Below are 13,991 nucleotides of genomic sequence, written 5' to 3'. Positions count from 1 at the left end.
TTATTATATAATTCTGGATTTGGTACTCCCTCATACTTTACTAAGTTTTGCTTGTTAGGTTTTGTTTGCTTTACTCATTTCCTTACTTTCTGGAGTAACTGCTAATTTTATTTGTTTACATTCTTTCTTAATGATAAAAGATGATCAAGTTGGCAAAAACATACTAAACTGTAGAGCCAATGAAGAACACAATTAAACACCAAATCTAATGCCCCACTAACAACAAACACAGCACACAGATCTTGTGTTTTATTTAATTATTTTTTTAAAGATTTATTTTATTTTTACAAGAACTGGGGTATAGGCCAGCGGCACAGGAGGGTGAGAGGAGTCACCAGAGACAGAGTGGGGAGTAGAACAGGCAGCCGGACCGAAAACACTGCTAAGGGGAGCTGCGGGTGAGACACGAGAGGTTTGCCGCGCCATGTAGGTATCTCCCTGGCTGGCCGGGAATCGAACCTACGCTGCAGAGGCTGCGGACAGCTTCACAGCGCCACACTCAACCTGCTGCACCACCAGGGAGACCACAGATGGTGTGTTTTAATACCATTCTCCAATAAAAGGACCAGGGCTCCTTGGAGAAGTGACTGATTCTACAGAGTGGGCAGGAAATATACAAGATGTCTAGGAAGTAAGGAAGTGCTCAAAAAATAAAAACACACACTGAGGGAGAATGTCAAAGCAACACATGTGCCAATGGCTATAATTGGAGCAGTTTGAGCAACAAAATAAATATTAGATTATAACCCAATGTATAAAATGGATACAAAGAGTCCATATTGATGTCAATAAATGATTGAATTAATTAATAGGGAAGAGAGAACTCTCCTATGCAGAAGAATTCCAAATTATCTCAGTGGATGCAATGGAAAATGAGCCTAATTCCTTTCTTCTTAAATATGGGCTATGCCTTAGTGACTTCTTTACAAAGAGTACAGGATGGAAAGGTGGGGGAAAAGTGTTGTTTTAAAATGAACAAAACTGACAAACACTGCTTCAACCTGGAGATCAAGGTCAACATCAAAAGACTAATATACCTTTCCTATGATGTCCTCAGGGTGGCACTTTATCTCTGTGGTCTTCCTCCAAAAAACCTGTACTCCCAGCCCAATCATGAGAAAAACATTAGACATATCCCAGTTGAGGGGCATTGTTCAAAATACCTAAAACTCCTTAAAACTGTCAAGGTCATCAAAAATAAGAAAGTCTGAGAAACTGTCACGGTCAAGAATCTAAGAATACACAGCAATTAAATGTAATGTGGGATCCTAAATAGGCTCTTAGAAGAGAGATAGAACAATAGCTAAATCATGAGGAAATTTAAATAAAGTATGGACTTTTGTTAATAAGAATATATCAATATTGGTTCTCTAGTTATAACAAACATACTGATATAAGATGTTAAAATAGGAGAAAGGGTGCAGGGTAAGATATGTACACTATCTTCCCAATTTTTAAAATCTAAAATTATTCTAAAACTAAAGTCTATTTTAAAAAAACTAGCGAGTGACTGAGAAAGAGATCTTTCTACTTAACAGAGACTACACATTAAAAACACACGTAATACTCACAAAAGTCAAGTGTTAGGCTACAAAGATAATCTCATTAAACCCCAAAAGGACCAAATTATCTGACCATATTGGAAAAATGAACAACAAAACAAATATAATTTTTTTAAGATTTATTTATTTATTTATACAAGCACTGGATACAGTCAGAAGCACAGGAGGGTGAGAGAATTCACCAGAGCCAGAGCAGGGAACACAACCGGCAGACTGATGAAGTACACTGCTGAGGGGAGCAGCGGACATGGCAGGAGAGGTCTGCGCACCATGTGGGACCCTCGCCAGGGGCCGGGGATCGAACCGGTGCTGCAGAGGATGCAGGCAGCTTTGCAGCCCAGTGCTCAACTGCTGCGCCACCAGGGGAGGCCCAAAACAAATATAATTTTATAAATAGAACAGTCTGCCAGAAAAAGAAAAAATATTGTTCCTTAAAAAATTTTAAGGGCCTCCCTGGTGGTGCAAGGGGTTAAGCGCCACACTATGAAGCAATCCGCAGCCTCTGCAGCATGAGTTTGATCCCAGCCAGCCAGGGAGCAATCCACATGGCACAGCAGGCCTCTCCTGTCTCACCCGCTGCTCCCCTCAGCAGTGTATTCAGTCAGTCTGGCTGTTCTGTTCCCCACTCTGTCTCTGGTGAATCCTGTGACCCCCTCGCATCTCTGGCCTGTACCCCAGCTCTTGTATGCATAAATAAATAAATCCTTAAAAATAACTTTTTAAAGATTATTTATTTATACAAGCACTGGGTACAGTCAGAAGCACAGGAGGGTGAGAGAATTCACCAGAGCCACAGCAGGGAACAGAACAGGCAGACTGACAAAATACACTGCTGAGGGGAGCAGCGGGTGCTGCAGGAGAGGTCTGCGCACCATGTGGGACCCTTGCCGATTGCCAGGGATTGAACCGGCGCTGCAGAGACTGCGGGCAGCTTCTCAGCCCAGCGCTCAACCACTGTGCCACCAGGGGAGGCCCTAAAAATTTTTTTTAAGACTTTCAAATCCCTAATAAATCAAAACTGAAATTATAAACTATTTATAAGTAACAATGATATAATAATATTATAAATTAAAACATAGAACTGAGGTAAAAATATACACATAGGAAAATTTATAGCTAAAATGCATTATTTCTGAATATAAGAAAGATAAAAATAAATAAGGCATTCAACCTTTAACACAGGAAACTAGATTTAAAAAAAGTAAAATGAAGTTATCAATGAAGATAAAAGCAAATATTAAAATAAGTGAACAAAAACAGAAAAGTTAGTCAAAAAACAAAAGTTGGTTCTTTAAAATAACCAATAATGTATTCAAAATTTTGGCAGATATATTAATTTCTAGGAAGATAGAAAAAATTAACAGTAATGAGAGAGAAGATAATACCTTCATAGTCTTTCTATACTCTAGAAATACTTTCATTTGAAACTTTCAAGAGAGAGGGAGGGAGGGAAAGAGGGGGAGAGAGAGAGAGAGAGAGACTGATTAAAGACAGGATGCCCTTGAACATGTTAACAGATTGATTTGGAAGAAGCCAGTAGGTAGAGGAAGACTGAAAGGCTGAGTATATAAGAAGGGTGCTATTGCAGAAGTGTGATTCTAGAGGAAATGGAAGGGAATATCATCAAGAATAAAGCACTGAATAGGTGATGGGCTGACTCCATAGAGAAGGAAATAAGAATGAGCGATTTCAGGATAGGGTGAAAAGTTCAAAAAAAGTTCCTCACATAAATTTTCCTGACGAACTAGTCGTGAAATAACATGTTATTGAGTCTGACTGTGACTAAAGGGCTGAAAAGTTTGGAGGTTGAACTTGGCCATTTTGAATTCAGTGGTGACCTTGGAGGCAAGTGGCTATGGAGTGATGGTGACCCAGCAACCAGTGAGCGAGGAATAACTACAGTGTGAGAATATGGGCCTGAATACAGATTATACTTTAAAAGATCAAGACTGAAGGAAGAGGAACGAAATAGAGTGGCAGATAGATTTCAAAAGAAAACCCTTCAAATTTTAAAACAATTTCTCAGTATTCAAGAATCACCATACACTGGGAAAGAGGATCTGTCATTAGCTGACATGTGATGCAATTCGTTGTTCTGTTTGTTAACGAGACATCAGGCACTGCATTGTGTATGCACAATCAACTACAAATTACCTATCTCTCATTCAAAGAAAAGAAAAATTGGCACCAAAACTCGAGCAAATACGTAAATGTAAAAGCTAAGGGTTTCTGAACTTTCCATTCAAATCAAGATTTTTCTCCAAAAAAATAAATGTGCTGAATGAAGTGCCCTGTTTACCATAATAATCACTTCTATTTAACTCTGCTCCACAGTCTATAAAATGGGCTTGTTTGAATAGACCAACATGAGGGTGGGGTGGGAGGAATCAAAGAGCACAAAACAGACTTTTGTCACTTACATCTTGGGGTTGCAATTTAGCAAGGGACCTGGCTAGCAGTTTTAAATGCAGCCCTTTATAATGTCCCACTAAAAAGCCTATAAAGACACAGTTTTGGGAGAAAAAGAAGACAAAATTGCATCTACTAGGATTGAAAATCAATCTATCACAAAGATATTAAAAGAATAAAATTTGATGGGGCAGTCCACACAAGCTTTATTATCAGAAATAGAGAAAACTTGCTGGTAATGCAAAAAAACAAACAAACAAAAAACCAAACAGGAAAATGTGACATCTCTCCCCTACCTGATATGTATCAGGAAATTTAAGCTGCTTTATCTGTGCAGAGTTGGTGGTGGAGGGTGATTTTGTAATGGGACACATTTGTAATGTGTCTCTCACTCATCCCCACATCTCCACCTACTCCTAAACAGAATCTTCTTTCTTAAAGTCCATAATTTCTTAAAATCAATAGCTTATATGACAAGGGCTAATTAATGGTGAAGAAATCCTGAAAGATAAGTCCACAGAAGGCAATTGAAAGGCTGTTGAGATATCAAACAGTATAGTCTCAAGACTGTTGCCTAGTCCCACAGAGAGTCAAGAGATGGATTAATGATACTGGGAGTTGCCATCTTAAAATGCTCTCCAATGGAGGCAGGTGAGAAGGAGCTGCCCCCAGCATGCAGCAGAGCAAAGGAACAATGACAGCAACATGTCAGGATTCTGAAGTCTCCCTGCCTCAGTGCTGTGGGAAGAAGTACAATGGAAGGGTGGGGCTTCCAGGAAAGGGCTATTGTGCTGTGATGTGCCATACTTGAGAATCAGGAGGAATTGTAGAGATTGGGTATGTGGATGGTCCTTCTGCATGTGAAAGAGGAGGCCGCTTGGAGTCAAGTGAGTGAGAACCTTGAATGGAAAACACCAGATCTCAAATTGAAATGTCTTCTTGTTGCAGAGGAGGCAGCTCTGGCAAAATACTAGGAACTGATCATGAGGCTTGATTTGTGCCCTTTTTGTGTATGTCTGATCCCTACCAAGGCAGTTTCAGTGTCAACAGAAGAAGAATGGATTCAAGAAATATTCAGAAGGAATAATCCACAGGACTTGACACTGCGCGTGGGCTTTGCAACCTTTATGTGGGGTTGAACCCAGAGAGGGTCAACAAACCAAGTGACTAACTTGCATAGCAACAGATGCCAACAGCGCTCAACAAAAACCCTGGGAACCCTGGTCTTTCACATGATACAGCCCAAGGAGGAAGGTCTGAAAAATATTTGTTAGAGCAATTGAAAAGAAAAACAGGGGACTCCCTGGTGCTGCAAGGGGTTGAGCACAGCACTGTGAAGCTATCCACAGCCTCTGCAGCATGAGTTCGATCTCCGTCCAAGCAGGTGACCCACATGGTGCAGCAGACCTCTCCTGTCTTGCCCTCTGTTCCCCTCCACAGTGTATTTCAGTCAGTCTGCCTGCTCTCCCCACTCTGTCTCTGGTGAATCCTCTCACCGCCTGCACCTCTGGTCTGTACCCCAGTTCTTGTATGCATAGATAAATATTTTTTTAAAAAAGAAAGAAAAACAAAACATAACTTGAACTCATAAACATAAGTGAACTCTTTTAGACTTATTATTTAGACAGATTTTTAAAAATCACATATTACTCATGCTTTTTTCCCTAAAAATATAAATAGCATGTGTTTATTATTGAAAAAATCTGGAGAATTGCAGGGGAAAATATGAAGGCCACAACAATGGCTCTTGAACAGGGTTTCTTAGTCTCAACTCTATTGACCTATTTTGCTAGTTCATTCTCCCTTGTCCTGTGTGGCTGTCCTGTGCATTGCAGGGTGTTAAACAGCAACCCTGACCTCTTCCCACTGAACACCAACAGCATTCCACTCCATCACATCCCAAAGTTTCTCCAAACATTGTCAAATGTCCCCTGAGTGGCAAAATCACCCAGCTAAGAATCACTGTTCTAAAATATATTTGTTTAAATACTTTGGTTGTTAGACTTTTATAGTGTAGATTTTTATTTTTTTAGATGATTTTTAAAAATTTTTAAAATTTTATATATTTTTACATCATTTTTCATTTTTGCACAATGTATGCATTTTCCCATCTTGGTTATAGTCCCCATACAATTCCCACCACCCTTGTTTTGATCCTACTCCCTATCTCACTACCCCCACCCCCCGATAGTGTGTCTCAATATGCTATGGAGCAAAGAAAGTTTTTTCAATAAATGGTGCTGGGAAAAATGGGTGGCTACATGCAAAGGAATGAAGCTTGACTACTACCTCACCCATGCACAAAAACCAACTCAAAATGGATTAAAGAACTAGACATAAGACCTGAAATCATAAAATATATGGAAGGAAATAGAGGCAAAACACTATATGACAGCGTATAGATTTTTAAATTATATATTCAGTAAGTTTAGGCTCCTGCCTTAATTTCCTGACAACATGCCGTGAGTCTCTTACCTTCTTATGTGTATGAAGTAGTTTACTGAATCACCCCCATCCACCTATCCCCAGTGTTAAAAATTTAGGTTATTCCCAATTTCACACCACATAAAGCTATGGTGACCATCCTTGCACATAAATTATTTTCTGTAACTCTGATGATTTCTCTAGGACAGAAACTGTTGAATAGAAATAATAACCCAACTGCACTAACATGTCTTTAAAATGCATGAGCACGACGTGAGTACAATGTGCCAGTGGACCACACAGGGTAGGGACACAGTGTCCAGTGTATAAATTAGTGCCTCTCAAAGCATATGCTCCTGAAGACAAATGACATTCCTTGAGCTAGAGGTTTTTTTTTTTTAAATCTGCTTTGGCTCAATTAATCAAAAGCATAATGGAGAGAATTTATCAATTTTAGTTTCGTATCCAATAAATATTTCTTGTTCTTAAGAACTTGCCTCTGCTTGCCAATAATTAGTCCTAGCAAGTAACAAATGAACAATTAAGAAATTGGTTTTCACTAGAGATATATGAAAGATGTTTTCATCACATGAGTAAATGTACACACACATTTTGTGGCTCATGTATTCAAATTAATAAAATAAGGTATTCTGAGAAGTCAGGATGCTTCCTGGTTCTGGGTGCTCCTGACACTGGAACAAATTAGACATTGTCCATATAAATCTCTTGACTTGGCATCCATTTCATTGGTGTCCTGGCACACATTCACCCAAGCAGGGCTATATCTCATGGGAAAGAAACCAATACAAGAGGCACACCCCTGGGGAGGGCAGTACAAAGCAAGGAGCCTCCTACAATCAAGTGTCCATGCTATTGTCATATGGTCATCAGCAAAGCCGTGTGGGTGAAAGAAAATGGCATTTCTAGTATTCATTTGGTCTTGAAAGCAATTTTGTGGATTATAACCCAAACTGTTCTTTCTAAAAATGAGATACAAGAGTCATGCATTACACATAGGAAGGGGGGGTATTGCTTTTATTTTTTCCATATATTCCATTTACCTACACATATACACAGATATAAACTATAACAACGATGAAACATTTTTCTTTACTATCATTCCCTGTAAAAATATTTCAAAGACACTGCTATAGAAGAAAGAGAGAGATGCAGTGTGTCCGTCTGGGTTCCCCACCTAGACAGCAGAGTAGACATGCAGGAGACTTATTGGTTGAAATGACTGTGAAGGAGAAAGTGGGAGAGAGCAGAAGAAGGTAGAAAGAGGGTTCAGACTATGATGCTGGTTGAACACCCCATAAAGAGAGAGGACAGGGAGGTAGATTGGGAAAAAAAGAGCTTCAGACTGAAGATCTCTGTGATACTCTTGGCTGGGCTTCTTGGGACACCGGAGCAGATTCTGCCCTTGAGAGAAATCCTGCATTGGGCAGAAACGATCCAACAAAAATGACCACCTCCCCCTGGGAGATAATAGCCATGGCGTAAATGAAAATGATGACCGTTTGAATTCTGAAAAGTGGCTTTGGAGACTGTCCACCAACTATGCTGTTTGCAGCAGGTGAAGGTAGAGAGCAACAATGTCTGTATGTGAGATTCTTCTCTAACATCTGCATGGATTGTAGGTTGGAGTCTACATGAAAGAAATCTTTTTGGCATCACATCCCAGCTTCCAGGCCAGAAATCAAGTCAGGCAAGTGACAACCCTAGGGCACAAGACCTAAGGAGGCTCTTATTCCTGAGAGGCACTTGTGTATTTCTACGTCTGTGGGTTTTGTTTGTTTGTTTGTTTTAAAGATTCATTTATGCATACAAGAACTGGGGTGCAGGCCAGAGGTGCGGGGTTGGGGGGGTGGTGAGAGTATTCACCAGAGACAGAGTGGGTAACAAAACAGGCAGACTCTAAGCCTGTGTTTTATTAAATACTGTGTCCTGCAGCCACACCCTGATATCAGCCTTGCCCCACTGGTTCATTTACTCGCTCTAGGCCTTGAGCCAGTCACTTTCCTCTGTTTCCTCATCTGTAAATGGGGATGAGAATAATGCTCCCTACTCACAGGACAGTTGTGAATATAAATGAGTTAATGAATGAGAACTTTTGGGGCAGTGATTGGCACATAATAATGATGATGTCAGAGTTGACTGTTTATAACCTCTCTGTATTACGTTTTATTTCAAATTTAAATTTTGAGGCACCACTCCCCTAACCCAAGCATTTTTGGTTCAGCAGGTCTGGGGTGGAATAAGAGTTTGTCTTTGTAACATGCTCCCTTAATTATCCTCACGCATACTCCGGTCTGAAACCACTGACCAGCCTCTCCTCACCCAACACTCCTTTCTTAGCACTCAGCCATTTGCTACTCATTTATCACAACACTGATCCAAGTATGAAGACTTGAGTAATAAAGCCAAACAGTGCCAAATGTGCCTTCAACCCAAAGAAAGCTGGGGGGAAGAACCACTGATGCAAGGTCCACTCTTAACAGAGTATGACCTTGACCAGCTCAAAGTCACTTTATCTCTAGCCATTAGAATTAGGTAACCTAAGGTACCTTTGCAACAGACACACCTAAGTTCTGTGTGACTGCAGTCATCTGAACTGAACTTTTCTGCCTTCTTCTCATACATTTCTCACCCTCCCATCTGATGCTGAAACTCTCTTTTGAGCCTCCTTGGAAGTGTAATCATTCAGTTATTCATGGGACTCTGGATCACAAAGAGGAGCAGTTTTGTGAGTGGCACCTTCCTTTCACATGTGGAGATGCTCGGGTACCTGCCTGTGAATGCCTCCAAATTTACTGGCATCAGGCCCCCAACAGCGCCCTCGCCCACTGCTTTGAGCTCTGTCATCCTTGAGACACAGCCCATGAGAAGCACACAGGTGTGATTTCAATAGAGGTTTGGGGGGGACAATAGCATCTGATTGAGATGTGATCCCACCCATGTCAGAAATCAGCTGCTGCATAATCAACTTTGCATATCAGCAGTGCTGCCCCACAGTTACTTTATGTTCTAAAGGAATCAGTTTAATGTGAAACACACAAGCCAGAAAGCTCAAGAAACTGAAATGGTCTGCCTGACTCTCAAAGAAAAGCTGAAGTCAGAATAAGAGCCACAGCATCTAACATAGCCAAGGAGGAAGTTGTTGGGGCAGAGAATGTATGTCAACCTGACATTAATTCAAGTTGTCAGCCTGTCCTGTGTCATGGTGGGCCCAGCTCTTATGGCCTATTTATCACCCAGCCCAGAAAGGCAGTGTTGGTCGGGGCAGGCAGTGCTGCTACCACGAGTAGCTGTTGCTATGATTTATTGAGTGCTGATTTACGTGCCAGGCATAGTATTACATGCACATCTCTCATTTAACCATCATGATGACCTTATGAGGGAGGTATTATAATTAATTGGGGGAAAATTAGCTAAAATGTAAAAGACCTCCCCAGATGTCATCTTTGTATTTGGACTCATAACCTTTTTTTTTTTTTTTTAATATTCATGCATACAAGAACTGGGGTGTAAGCCAAAGGTGCAGGGAGTGAGAGGATTAACCAGAGAGAGTGGGGAACAGAACACAAGCAGATCTACTGAAATACACTGCTGAGCAGAGCAGCGGGTGAGGCAGGAGAGTGTGTCTGCTGAGCCATGTGGGTTGCTTCTTGGCTGGCCGGGTATCGAACTCGTGCTGCAGTGGCTGGCAATAGCTTGATAGCACTGTCTTCAACCCCTGCGCCACCAAGGAGGCCCTTATAACCTATTTTGGAGCTGACGAGACAACTGGTTCGGGTATTATTTCCAATTCCTTGGATTATGCAAAGAAAAAATGAACACCAGCATAGACTTGCATGACATGTTTGTATGCAAAACAAGAGGACCTCAAGAAAACAGGGAAAGGAACATGTGAACCAAATGAAGAAAATCAGGGGGACCACAAATGCCAGTGTTGGTTCTGGCAAAAGGGGTAAGATTCTTCAGTGAATTCATCTGTGGTGATGTCAGTATGTCTTTGTATAGGTGATGTTAACCTCATCACTTGGTGAAGATATATCTGCTGGGTTTCTCTCCTGCCACACTATACTGTTTCCTTTTGTAATTAGTAAGTATGGGGAGGGGAGGTATTTTAAGATTATGCCATTGTTCTGTTTCTCAAATTTTCACCACTCATTTTAGCATCCATCTGTGAGTCTTGCCCACAGCAGTGGCTTTTCTATTTCCCTGTTTGCTTCTATATTTGTTATTTAGAATTAAGAAAGGTCTGTTCCTTCTCACTCAATCATTGGTTTATTCAACTACTTATATAAATTTAGGTTTATGATTACTCCTTTTATTCTGTGGATTATAAAAGACAATATTATTAATATTGTTATTTATTTTTTGCTTAGATATTCTCACTAAAACCTTTGGGAACTCCTTTGGCCTGGTTCCTTTGCAAATGCCTTTATTCTTTTTTTTTTTTTAGTATTGCCTTATTTAATGACACATAACATACTCCAAATTCGACTCGTATTTTTTCTTCCCCAGCCTGGCATTAAACACCAAGGAGCCCTTGGTCTTTTTTTTAAAGAATGATGTTTAGAAACCAAGATCTGTATTTTTGTGGTTTCATTGATTCTTAGATGTCATTGTTTCTCGGTCCTCTCAAGTGTCAGGAAATATAAGTTGTGTGTGTTATATATACATGTGTAAGGGGCAGGACATGGGCACAGTGCAGGTTTTCTGATCCCATGCAGACCGGGTAAAGGAGGAGTCAGAGTCTTCAGTAGTTTTGTAGGTTTTTTATTTGGGGTTCACCAGGCATATGGCAGGCAGGGGTGCTGGCTGGGGGGCTGGGAGGCCTGCTAGCCTCCCAGCCCCCAGCAAGTCTTTACTCTATCTGGACTCTCTGGCGTTCGTTCTGCTGCTTCTCGGCTTCTGCTTCGGCTTCTGCTGCTGCTACTGGTGCTGCTGCTACTGGCTGGGGCTGCTCGCGTCCCCCCATGACGCCGCCCTTAAAAAGCACAGTCTTAACTCAGCTGAATCCCATCTACCTATGCCCACACCCTATTCCAGGTGCCCGCCATCAGGCATGCATTCAGGACAAGGATCCATCATCTCTCCTGATGGCGGAAGGGCAGAAAAGCCTGATATTTTCTTTACCCTACAACATGCATATGATCATATATACACAAACATCTATTTTTTTTTCTGTGACTATCTGGATATGTATTTAAAAACCATGAATTCATACTTGGTGTGTTTAGTAACTTCCTACTCCAATTGAATACTAAAGGAGTCATTCTAGTCTCCCCCCTTCTATATGGACTTTAACATTTTCCTTGATATATTCATGTATTTTAAGGGGCTTTTTAAAAAAAGGAAATTGGAATTATAATTAACACAATAAAATTAAAATTATAGTAAAGGATTGTATATGAACCAGTTTAACACTGTTAGTCACCAACATTGGGAAACACAGAAGACAGATACAAATGGGAATGAGACATGTACCCTACCTTTAAGGAATCTTATAATATTTATAATGTGCAATGAGGCAGAAGGTCAGTATTACCAAAGAAAGACAACTAAATAGTAATATGACTAGATAGGAAGACTTGACATTTATTCATGTTCCTACTAGCTAATATTCTCAAAATGATTTTGAATTATTCTGATAAGATCTTAGGAGTTATCAGTACACTGAAGTTTACTTTTACTGCTTCATTTTATTAGAGCAATAGATTCTTTATTATTGGTCATGAAATTTAGCTGCTCTTGAATATGCAAGAAGACAGCAAAGAACTTCTGGAAGCTCTTAATTTAAATTCTCTGAAGTGTGGCAAGAGAAAACCCACTTATGACATCTTGATGTTTTCATAACCTATTCAGTGCCATAGCCATCTCACCCCCTGGTGGTTAAAAGACTCTGTATTCTGGCAACCAGCTCAAAAGATCAGAAGGAGCTGGTGGGCACATAAATGATTGAGATGATTTCTACAACCAGTTCATACAACTGGTAATGAAAGTCAGGGTGTGAACTTCTTGTAATTTTGGGGTGTGGGAAGAGTCTTTCTGCAGGGGTCTTATTTAAGGGTCATACAGACAATCGTTAGGACTTTGCCCTCAAATAACTCCTAAACTGCTCCTGAAAATTCCACTATTAGCAATTCCCTGCTTTTATCCTATCTTTTCTTTTGTTAAATGCAATACTTTAAGAGCTCCAGGCAGGAAGTTATAATCAATTCAGTTTTGTTAATAAACATATATTGAGTACCTCCCATAGACCTATGCTAAGCTTAGGGTACACAATTGAGTAACATGCATTCCTTGATTTAAGGAGCACATATTCTAAGAAATCATTGCTTACAGCCAGCCCAACAGATTGTAATTGAGTTCCTTGTTAAATAAAAACAAGGATCCTAGGACTTCATCCCAAAGATTCTGGTTCCATGTAATTTTGCTATGTAGTCTGAATTAGGATTCACAAGTCTAGGAAAGAAACTAAGGCATCCAAAAATAAGTGATTATAATATGGTATTGTAAATTCTATAGTAAAGCATCTATAAAGGGCAATGGAGACAAGTAATTAACACTGACCAGAAAGACAAGTGGAAAATCCACAGGTTAGCTGCATTATTTACACTGAGCAGTGATGGATGAGTGAGGTTCATTTGGTTGCCCAGAGTGTGGGAGAAAAAGGCATCCACAGCACAGAGGAAAGCTTAGAAACAGAGAAAAAGTACTTGGCGTGTTCAATGGGCAATTCATTGACTACTGTGACTTGGACATGGACCAACAGGATACAGAGAAGATGAAGGCAAAGGGGACAAAACTATGGGAGAATTAACTAAAAGACACAATAAACAGGAATGTAAATTTATTATATATTTAAATGTAGATATATCCATTTGTTTATTCATTCATTTATTCACTCAACAAATATTTATAGAGCATCCACTGTATTTACACTTAGTAATTTGTCAAATAAAGGCCTCAGGACAGGATAGGGGAGAATGGAGGCTTGAAGCAGAGGAAGAGAAAGTGAGATACTCAAAAATGACCCGATTCAGCATTTAAATTCAAATCATTGAAAATATTGGGATTAGAGGCTCAAGACTGGAGCTTCATCACTTGTTGCTAACTTGCATTTGAATATGGGAACTATTATTAAATTATGTGAAAGTCATCTGTAACATGTATATTGTTACACAGATATTCAGATTGCTACATAGTCATAGAAAAACAGAGCAACATGTGAGGGAAGATTGGTGCCAAGACCAGTTTTCGGGCACAAAAGGGTTAATTTAGCCCTGTCAGGTAATTTAGAACCATGACCTTGGTAGAAGTATGAGTTGCCAGTCAGTACATGTTGTCAGAAAAGGAAGAAACTTCTAGTCTGTCGTTTGCTTCCTTAGTTCTCTATCACAAAAGCCTCCCACCAGAGGCCTCAAATCGTAGACTCTGATTAGACCCAGAAATGTCATTTGCTCTTAAGTGAGAGATTTCAGGCAGGGAATTTATGCAGCTAAACATTTTTTTTCTTCTATTTTTTCTTATATTGTGTTCTGTTTTCTGATTTGGACTATTTGGAAGTTCTCTGTTTCTTTTTTT

Source organism: Talpa europaea (genome assembly GCF_964194135.1).
Source record: "Talpa europaea genome assembly, chromosome: 6".
NCBI lineage: Eukaryota > Metazoa > Chordata > Mammalia > Eulipotyphla > Talpidae > Talpa > Talpa europaea.
This window is presented reverse-complemented; position numbering follows the sequence as displayed.